This window comes from Pristiophorus japonicus, chromosome 5, assembly GCF_044704955.1.
Source record: "Pristiophorus japonicus isolate sPriJap1 chromosome 5, sPriJap1.hap1, whole genome shotgun sequence".
NCBI classification, from domain to species: Eukaryota; Metazoa; Chordata; class Chondrichthyes; family Pristiophoridae; genus Pristiophorus; species Pristiophorus japonicus.
In genome coordinates, this window is record NC_091981.1 from 51218870 (window position 1) to 51230147 (window position 11278).

At 41.6% G+C, this 11278-nt stretch overlaps 1 long non-coding RNA gene across 1 annotated transcript in view; it reads right to left on the bottom strand.

The window, feature by feature from the left end:
* The window catches only part of LOC139263801 (uncharacterized), a 558088-nt gene extending 551111 nt beyond the window's left edge, over window positions 1–6977 (bottom strand). The window contains exons 1-2 of the long non-coding RNA XR_011593210.1: window positions 6783–6977; window positions 2458–2834 (exon numbers count right to left, since the gene is read on the bottom strand). This is a non-coding gene — a long non-coding RNA (uncharacterized lncRNA). The remainder of the gene's footprint in view (window positions 1–2457; window positions 2835–6782) is intronic.
* Window positions 6978–11278: the final 4301 nt, after the last annotated feature.

Here is an 11278-nt window from a genome sequence, read left to right on the forward strand (position 1 = left end):
ATTCACTTTGCTTCCAATTTCCATCCTTCCCTCACCTTCACATGGTCCATCTCTGACTCTTCCCTTCACTTCCTCGACTTCTCTGTCTCCGTTTCTGGGGATAAGCTGTCGACAAACATCCACTATAAGCCCACTGACTCCCACAGCTACCTGGACTACCCTTCCTCCCACCCCACTTCCTGTAAGGACTCCACTCCATTCTCCCACTTTCTCCGTCGCATTTGTTCTGACAATGCCATCTTCCATACCAGTGCTTCCGATATGTCTTCTTTTTCCTCAACTGAGGATTCCCCTCTACCGTGGTTGATATGGCCCTCAACCGTGTCTGTTCCATTTCCCGCACTTTAACACTCACCCCTTCCCCTCCCTTCCAGAACCACGATAGGGTTCCCCTTGTCCTCACCTTTCACCCCACCAGCATCCACATTCAACAGATCATCCTCCGCCACCTCCAGCATGATCCCATCACCAGTCACATCTTCTCCTCCCCTCCTTCAGCATTCTCGCTCGCTCCACGACACCCTGGTCCACTCCTCAATCACCCCCAACAGCCCCTCCCCTCCCCACAGCACCTTCCCGTGCAAGCACAGAAGATACAACACCTGCCCTTTTACATCCTCCCTTCCCACTGTCCAGAGCCCCAAACATTCTTCCAGGTGAAACAGCGATTTGCTTGTACTTCTTGCAATTTAGTATACTGTATTCACTGAACACGGTGTGATCTCCTCTACATTGGGGCAACAAAATGCAGATTGGGTGACCGTTTTGTGGAACACCTCCATTCAGTCCACAAGCATGACCCCGAGCTTCCGGTTGCCTGTCACTTTAACTCTCTGCTCCACTCCCACCCTGCCCCTATTTTTTCAGATGGCAGTTGTTGATGATTCTGCCATTCACATTTACACCTCTTCTAGACCCATCTTTTGTTTTTTTACTTGTCCCATTACCATCCTTTTGCTTTGTACAATCATAACTTTTATCAGTTAATCACTCCTGCCTTCCACCCTATCACAGACCTTCCCTTTTGTTCTTTCCTCCCCTCCCCCTTTCCCTGCCTCTGTACTTGCTTAAAATCTGTTACATCTCTAACTTTTTCCACTTCTGACAAAAGGTCATCAACCTGAAACATTAACTCTGTTTCTCTCTCCACCGATGCTGCCTGATCTGCTGAGTGTTTCCAGCATTCTCTGTTTTTCTACCATAAAATTGTGTTTTGTTGAGGCAAGTACATCCACTTCCTATATATCAAGGACACACTGGACAATGAAGCACAGTCCATTGTTGATTCATCCAACCTACTCGTCAGACACAGAGTACTTTGAACAGTCAAGGAATGTGGTACGGAAGTGGATAAATCCTTTGAATGATAAAGCACAGATCAACCTACAAAACTTGAGTCTTTCTCAATAAGTAGGCAAGAGCATAAAGAGAGAGTCTGATTCATCATGAGCAACACCATGTGAGGTCTTCTTGCCAGGAATATCTACCTCCCAGCATGCCATGCCTATGATAACCATAGGATGGGTAAATAACAGAGAAAAACTAACAAAAAGTAGTTTATGCACATCTAGTAATGATCTCAATATGAAATCTTGGTGATAAATACAGAATCTCATGAAGCAACGAAAGGCCATTTATTTAAATAGAGTTTCTCATATTGTTGTCTGGTTTAAGATACTGGGCTAACAGTTCTTGATTTACAGCTTCAAACTACCACCCCTGTCTCACCCCACAACTACAACCACCCCCCCCCCCCCCCCCCTCAGCAGTACATGTCAATTTCAGATAAATTTCTGAAAAACTTTGAGTATTGGTGGTTAGTATTGTATACAGGAAGGCTGGACTAGCACTCCACTGTGGTGAAATCTGATAACATTAATGTTACCTCTCATGCTTCCTAATAAACCATGTATGTATAGTCAGCCAATGCAATTGGCCCAAAATATTTTAATTCACTTTAACTTCCTCGCCCCACAATCCACCCCCTCCCTCCCAACTCCACTTATACTCCAAGTATTGGACCAACATGAAAGTCAATACCAAATTACTTTTTGTATCTAATATTTTACCCAAGTTTCACATACAGAACACATGCTGTAGTCATTATCATTGAATTCTAGACATGCATAACAGCCAGTGCTATAATAGCATTGAACCCATTTAGGTATCACTGAAGAAGAGCATGGACAAAAATAGACAAGAAAATAATTAAAAGCAGTTGATTCTTTTCAGTACAGAACAACATAAATTCCTGAAGCAGGGACAATACATTGTAATTATTTACCTGGGTTGTCTCAATGTACATTTAAATTCTTACTAAATTCTCTATTTCACCATGGTTCACCATCATACAGTGGAAATGTTTATATAGGAAAAAAAGCAGATAAATGAAAAAGGGTCATTTTTGTTGACTTCAGTCTGCAGACATTGAGAGATATAAAGCAAAAAATGGCATACCTGAAATTCATCCCGTATCCCGCTCATTAAAATTATCCAACGCCACCATCTTCACAATGAATAGTTCCCATTTTTCAAATTGAGGAAAATCCCAGATCCAATTTGTAAAAAAATAATTGCCAGAGAAGTCAAGTCCAATGATATCCCATTTTGGCTAGCTCATCATTCAGCCATTGCTCCCAATATTTAACATTGAAAAGTTATGTACATCTCATAATATGTCTTGCAAATTCCTCCATCAGGTTGTGGGTCCACAATAGCACAAGTAAAGCATAAAAATGCACTGTCATTGGGCTTCAGAAGGTGTAAAGATCCATATTGTCAATTCATCCAGGCATGTTCTGGGGATAGGTACGAAACCCTGTGCTTGTAACTCCCTAGCAGAAGAAAACAATTTGTTAGCCAGTTAAAAATGATATCTTTTCTACATTCTAAATTATTTAACTTTTATTCCACCTAAAGTGGAGCATCCTCAATGAATTAAACATCCCAAGTACCCTGTAAGATTATTCATGGAATGCTTTTGTTGAACAAGGATCACCTGCATTATAATACCTAGTAGGCAAACAATATACATCCAGAAAGTGGACGTGAAATCTCAAATGGATGTTAGAAAGTTACAAGATGTTCTGTACCTAGACTTCCAGAAAGATGATAAGACAAAGTTCTACTTAAAGGTTTGTTACTTAAGCTTAGTTATGAAATTTCAGGGTAAAATCTGGAAATGGATAAGAAATGGTTAGATACTGGGAAGGGAGGGCTAATGCGTGTTGTTCTTGGTGGATGAATTAGGATGGATCAAAAGACCATTCTCATCTGTATCTGTTGTGTAAATGCTGTATGAACAATTCAATATTGATACGCTGGACATGAGCCTGCTGCAGACAGGGGAGCAATACACAACAGATGTCCGATTACAGCTCATCTCAGTCATGGTTTCTCCACAGAATCTGAAATTTTAGCCAAGGCTAAGCAATCTTTCCAAATGACCTTTTTCAAATAATTACTCCAATAAGTTAATTTTTGATATGAGAAATGGCTTTTACTTGGTCATTGAGATGGAGCCTCTTCAGGAATAGTTCTTATCTCTGTTAATACTGTAACTTTAAATAGATTTTGGGAAAGAATGACATTTTTTTAAATAGTCATTTCTATCTTGATTCTATTTTTTAAAAGTTAGTATTAAATTAACAATATAATTTTATCTTAAAAGTCAAACTGCACTGTACAGGACTGGAAATCCAAAAAATACTTAATAAGCCCTCTCTTTCCAATATGTGAGAATTTGCACGTCATACCTGATGGGTTCCGTATACCTCTGAGTCCTCCATATCATTTGTTCCATTTACATCCCTCACCCTCTCCAAGTCTCAACATTGCATGGTTACTCCATTATCGTCAGCAACTTAAGATTCCATCAGTACATTGATAGTGTTAAATTGAATTGTGATTTAAAGCAACATGAGATGAGAAAGGAAGAGAGAAAGAAAGAGAGAAAGAAAGAGAGAAAGAAAGAAAGAGAGAAAGAAAGAGAGAAAGAAAGAGAGAAAGAAAGAAAGAGAGAAAGAAAGGAGAGAAAGAAAATTGCATTTATATATGATTTCCGTTTTGCCCTTACTGCACCAAGTTGGGTGAAGTTAAATATAATTTTTACCTTTATAACAGTAAATGATTTTAAACAAAGGGTATTGATGGAATCACAACTCACTTTATCTTACATTTATTTTAAATCAGTTTACTTCCACTCAGCAGGTGCAATGTGGGTACAAAAGTAATGCGATCACATATACCTTTAGGTCACAATCTTATCCAGTGCCAATGGGCTTGAAGAAACTAAATCTGCACTGTGTTTCATTCCAATCTATTTCTTTGTGCAGAATATGGAAATGTCACATTATTTTTTTAAACTGATGGGTGCAAAAGTAACTGCAGAAACAACTAAAAATGTGACCAATCTTTGACTGTAAAGCAAACACTGAAGACAATCAATCAATGGAAGTATAGTTTGATGGGAGTTGGTGAAACCATGATGGAAATCTGTCTGGTTCTACTTGGAATTGTCTAAATATATTCCACAATTAAATCTCTTAGTTATACATTTCTTTAGTTATAGTCCAATAAAGCATATATTAACCACAAGGATTCTGTTACCCCCATACATTTGCTCTTTATTCAAATATTAAATGCATTTGAAATATTGTAAAGGAAACCCTTTTTGTTAAACTTTTGTCGTGGGGTTAGTTTAAAACAATCTTTTAAAAATCCATTCTGGGGCAAAAGCTATTACAGAACAAAACAAGAAACAAAAAGATATCAGGAGAAAATGAAATTGTTGAATTAGATAGAGTATAAGAAAAATAAATCAACGAATTATTAACTGGGTAAATGCGGTACTATACGATGGTCCTCTATCACGAGGAGTCCTGGGTAACAAAAGAACAGGGAGTGGCTGAACTCACTGTTTAAAATCGATGTAAGTAAAGAAGCTCCAAATCTTAGACAGAAAATTAATGATAAGTGGCTTGCCCCAATTCCAATCAACTCTCACCTGTATCTAGTTAAGAATGTGTTGTGAGTTTCTGGTCGCACAATACAATGTATCTGCCTGGAGTCAGTATAGTGACCCCATGATCTATTGTTTAACTCCGGCATTGTAAACTACACCCGAGACCTAATGTACAGTCATCCGTTTGGCTAAATTCTAATATTCCATATAACAACTAGGTTTTATAAACATCTCTGAACTAGAATCTGGTTGCAAAAAGTACCAGCCATACATATCATTTACGCTGTTCCACTGATTTACCGACAGTGCAAAGCATCGCAAACTATTTTGTTAATTCAAGATTGCTATTCAACGTGTTTCGATACCTTGATGTGTTAAAGTTGCGCCATACATATTGCAGGCAAGTTCAAACTTCCGCTTGCAGTCCATATGAAAAGCCAAATATTCTTCCAATACAAGTAGCAAAACTATTCAGATCGTTCTTTGTCCCAAAAAGAGCCACACACGGGGGACAAAGAGAAAGAGGAAGCGAGTAACAGACAAAGGCTGACAGTGATATGAGTTAAAGAAGGAACAGTTCGTCCCACCGCCTTAAACAAAGAACTTGCATGTTTTGGATTAGTCCTGGACAATTTCTATCCTTAAAATCTCCAACATAGGACTCAGAACACATGCAAAAGAGATGTTCATGTATTTATTCCCTGTTAATGGTAACTGCCACACATAAATGTTCTTACCTTGACTTGCGGTCCACCGTTGATATGAATAAAATCGAATTATATCCATCCAAGATATTAACTCAGCATTTTTAAAGCCCATTGTTTTGGAGTTGAAAAGCTATATTTGGAAACGAGTATTTATTGTCAATTTGGCGCATTAACTGTTGCTCGAATGAAAACGACGCAACTTTTGCAGCCCGAAGTTTCAAACCTGCGCAAACATACATTATCCTCAAAAGAAACACAAGAAAGGCTGGTGTTGTTGCTATTAATTGGGGAGAGAGAGAGAGAGCGAGGAGCCCGGGGTATTGTGATATGTATTTGTGCCCCTTGATAAACGACAGCTGCTAACTACTGTAAACCAGGCTACAGATCGCAAGTGCTCGTGATCAAATACTTGTTTCCACAAGTTCGATTTCACTGTCATTTTTTTTATCCCCGTGCCTTTAAAATGTTTCCACTGTGAGATATTTTCAATCTAAAATAGATGCAAAACTGTCAATAGTTTCTTAATAAAGCGCCAAGCAGAGGTCACCAATGAAAATCTAGACGTGATATTTCCGCCGATCTCATCTTTGTTTCATAACATTACCCCCTCAAAAAATCACCAACTATTCACCTTGCATTTAGATTGAAGTGCGATTCGATGCCAGCTCGTGTTCGCTGCAATCCCTGTGAGTAGTTATTGAGGCCTTTGGCTCTTTTCTAAGACGAATTTCAGTGTGATGAATCCAAACTGAGAACAAAGACTTACTCAGGCCTTCCGAGTTCAATATCAGCCGCTACAAAGGAGGCGGCAGCTCGCCACTCACTTCCTACCTGTTGCGCGCATACTGTATATATTTTTAAAACAATAATCTCGTATATTTCCACTATTTTTGCAACGTGGGGCGTGGAATCAAAACGAAGCGAGACCAAAAAAAAGTTTATCACGGGCTGCTTGACATTAAACTGATCGCCGCCCTGCAACAAAAAGGGGGCCATTCCATCAACTTTCGTTCTCTCCAGCGCGGTTTTTAAATCTTCCTTTTATACCGTCACGTAGAGTAAAGCTATCAAGACATTAGGAGGGGAAAAAACTTCCTTTAAAAAAAACTTACCCCAGAGGCATGGAAATGGTCATCACCTGCAGCCCCAGATCGCAAGCCCTCCAAGAATGTGCAGAGTGGTGTGTGTCTGAGGGTTAATTCCCTCTGATCTCTGTCAAGCCTCTCTGACTAGAACAAAGGAAACTCCTCTCGCCACTGCGTAAAAGGCTTTTGTATTTAACTTTGGTGCTGACGCGCTCACGCACTCTCTCCTCTCTCCTCTCACAGCCGCTCACAACCCAACTTCTCACCATCCTATAGCAGTGACATCCCCAACACACACACCCAAAGATAACTCACATCTCGCTAGAGTTTGTTATGTTTTGGTTCTGACTGCTGTTTTAGGTGGAGCTTGGGATTTTTTAAAAATTAATATAAAGTTTGGAAGCCTTGACAACAGTTTGCATTTGTCCTCACTTGGGAAGAGATTCTGGCCGCACCTTTACTGCTTTGCAGCCCGTTGAACCCCGCCCGGGAAGGGGGAAATACACGAGCTGGGAGATCACCCAGGAGGAGGGAGGGAGAGGGAAAGGAAGAAAGAAGTTCAGGTCAGAACGGTGGGGGGGACGGGGGGGGGGGGACATGATTGTGGAGGTTGCAGCGAGCTCTTCTGAGAGAGAAAAGAGGAACAAGGAACAACAGAGGTCTACCGAGAGCAACAATATCCGAGCGACAACAAGGGACATCTCGGCATTTCCCCCAGTCACTGTGACAAGACCTCGGAATGCCAGGCAGCACACTCCGGCACTGACTAGGAAGCAGATCTGAGGAGATTAATCCCAACGCAGATAACGTGTCTCTGGACCATTCGCAGAAACCCAAGCACGTCAGCGTGTACTTTCGTGTGATTACAGATTCAATCACAGCCTAAAAGACCCTTACAAAGGGAGAGCTCCCTGGAAATACAATCAACTAAAACTGGGAAGTCACTCGTTTCTTTGCAGAATATATGGCATCGTCACATTACCTGAGCTCTGCCTGTTTTTGTAAATGTAACTGCAACAAGAGATAACGACATTGAAGGTTTGGTAAACATTTCATTACGGACTGATTGGCACTGGTCTACCAATTTATCTTTCCTTGGTAATCACAGGGAGAACACGGCGCGGTGATCTACAAGCCCCAACACTTGTTAACACTTTTCCATTCAGAATTGTGCACGACTTGTTGGAATGTTGCATTGGGTGGGTGGGAAGGAAGAATTATTTCTTCTTCTTATGCAGTCCCGCTGAGTCGAGGATGACTTGCTTCCACACTAAAATGAGTTCTAAGGTGACTGATGAGACCAATGCAGGATCTACAGTCTCTGTCACAGGTGGGTCAGGAGGTGATTGGTGGGACGGGTGGGTGGAGTGCTTGATTTGTCGTACGCTCCTTCCGCTCTTTGTACTTGGCTTCCATGTGCTCCCGGCAACGAGACTCGAGGTGTTCAGCGTCTTCCCGGATGCTTCTCCTCCACTTTGAGCGGTCTTGGGCCAGGGATTCCCAAGAGTCGGTGGGGCTGTTAAATTTTTTCAAGGAGGCGTTGAGGGTATCCTTGACATGTTTTCTTTGCCCTCCTGGGGCTCGCCTGCCGTGACGTAGCTCGGAGTAGAGTGCTTGTTTCGGAAGTCTAGTATCGGGCATGCGGACAATGTGGCCCATCCGTCGGAGCTGATTGAGCATGGTCAATGCCTCGATGCTGGGATGTTGGCCTGAGAGAGAATGCTGACGTTGGTGTGCCTATTCTGCTAATGAATTTGCAGGATTTTGCAGAGTCAGCGTTGATGGTACTTCTCCACTGCTTTGAGGTATCTACTTTACATAGTCCATGTCTCTGAGGCTTATAGGAGCGTGGGTATCACTACTGCTCTATAGACCATGAGCTTGGTGCTGGGTTTGAGATCCTGGACTTCGAACACTCTTTTCCTCAGGCAGCCAAAGGCTGCACTGGCACACTTAAGGCGGTGTTGGACTTCGTCATTAATGTCTGTCCTTGCTGATAGTAGGCTCTCGAGGTATGGGAAGTGGTCCACGTTGTCCAAGGTCTTGTCATTTAGCAGCCATCTCAACCACTTATGTTAGCAAATTAAACCTGACATTAACAACAACAACTTGCATTTATATAGTACCCTATGCTCGCTGATCTACATTGCCTTCCGGTTAAGCAACGCCTCGATTTCAAAACTTACATCCTTATTTTCAAATCCCTCCATGGCCTCACCCCTCTCTGTAATCTCTTCCAGCCCCACCTGCATCCCCAGATGTCTGTGCTCCTCTAATTTGCCCTCTTGAGCATCCTTGATTATAATCGCTTAACCATTGGTGGCCGTGCCTTCTGTTGCCTAGGCCCCAATTTCTGGAACTCCCTGCCTAAACCTTTCCGCCTCTCTACCTCTCTTTCCTCCTTCAAGGCACTCGTCAAAACATACCTCTTTGACCAAGTTTTTGGTCACCTGCGCTAATTTCTTAGGCGGCTCGGTGTCAACATTTAAAAAAAACTTTTAATCTCATAATACTCCTGTGAAGGGTCTTGGAACATTTCACTACATTAAAGGCACTATATAAATACAAGTTGTTGTTGTTGAAGTAAAATATCTCGAGGTGCTTCACAGGAGTGTTGGAGCCAGGTAAGGAGATATTTGGACAGGTGACCAAAAGTTTGGTCAAAAAGGTAGGTTTTAAGCAGCTACTAAGGAGTCACGGTGGAAAGATTCAGGGAGGGAATTCCAGAGTTTAGAGCTTTGGTGGCTGAAGGCACAGCTGCCAATTGTGAAGCGATGAAAATCGGGATGTATAGGTTAGAGATAGATTGAAAACAAGGATGAGAATTTTAAAATCGAGGTGTTGCAGGACTGGTAGCAAACACAGGGGTGATGGGTGAATGGGACTTGGTGCGAGTTAGGATATGGGCAGCAGAGTTTTGGATGATCTCAAGTTTATGGGGGGCGGGAGGCAAGGTGGGATGCTGTGCTGGCCAGAAGAGCTTTGGAATAGCTGAGTCTAGAGGGAACAAAGGCGTGGATGAGGGTTTCAGCAGCAGATGATCTGAGGCTGGGTGAAGATGGGCGATGTACAGAGATGGAAATAGGCAATGGTGATGGAGAGGATTATTATGGGGTCAGAAACTCAGCTCAGGGTCAAATAGGATGCCAAGATAGCGAATAGTCTGGTTCAGCCTCAACAGTGGCCAGGGAGAGAGATGGAGTCCATGGCTAGTGAAAGGAGTTTATGGCAGCCTGGGACCGAAAACAATGGCTTCAGTCTTCCCAATATTTAATTGAAGACATTAATACATTCATTAAGAAACACATACTGACCTAATCAGATGACAAAAAGGCTGAAATAAGTTATTTGTTTTTAACAGTAAAGTTACAATTACCTCGTAAATTCAGTTCTCAGGAGGTTTCTTGATCTCGTAAATTCAGATCTCAGGAGATTCTCATCCCGTCATTTAGTCGTGGATTGGAACTGTACTTCATATAAAAATTGTCAAAGGTTAACTATCAACTGTTGTCAAGCTAGCAGCGTTCATAAATAACCAGTTATTTATACCAATTTGCTGATGTCACCCATGAGTTGTGATTGATAAAGTTAATTTATTTTTTAGTACTTCACTAATGACGACATGTGCTTCTTGAACAAAGTAATCGACCGTGAGACTCCCACCGCCACCGCCCACTTGTACTCAGAATAATACCCCCAGAGCAATCCTCCAAAGCAACCGTGACTGCGGAGCGAACAGCCCTATCAATCTCTGGTGCTACTAGCGACGTCTGACAGGCCCGAAAGACGAGCATAAATGATGGTAGAAGTACAGGTATAAATCAAGTGAACAGAGGAATAAATAATTCTTCACACAGGGGTATAAACGGCACACACACATACAAATAATCAGCATAACCCGAGCATCAATAACCACAATAAGGAGAGTGATGGGACCATATAAACACACTGCAATAACACAAGCTGAAATACGAGTGTAATTAAGCATATAAAGAGAGTATAACTATACAAACACCAGTGTAAATAACCATATAACTAGGGTATAACTATACAAACACGGCATTTTACATAAACATACGTGTAGGCAGTTAAATAAACATCGATTTGGCGTTAATATTGGTTCCAGATGTCCACATAACAATGTATGAATGTCCAAATTTACGTTTGTACCTTAAATACATCAAATGCCTCGGTGAGCCAGTTCAGTGGAAATTTGTATATGCAAATATCGCATGGTATTGTACTGGGTCAGAACCGAAAGCGATATGAGTTAGCTCAAGAAGTGTAATTCGGTGCAGGCAGTGTACCTATAGAGGTAAAGCAAGTTTTCCACAGTGCCTCAACTGACAGCACTGAGGTCTCTGGGACAGAACGTTTTGTTTAAGTGTCGTTATGAATTAAAAATATCATCTTGACTTCTCATACTGTTGGAAACACCATCTCCCTGATTAGACGTGAAAGTTGCCCCTATCTACCTGATCCTGTAGCTCTGGCAGATATTGAAGATCCCGTAGCATTATTCG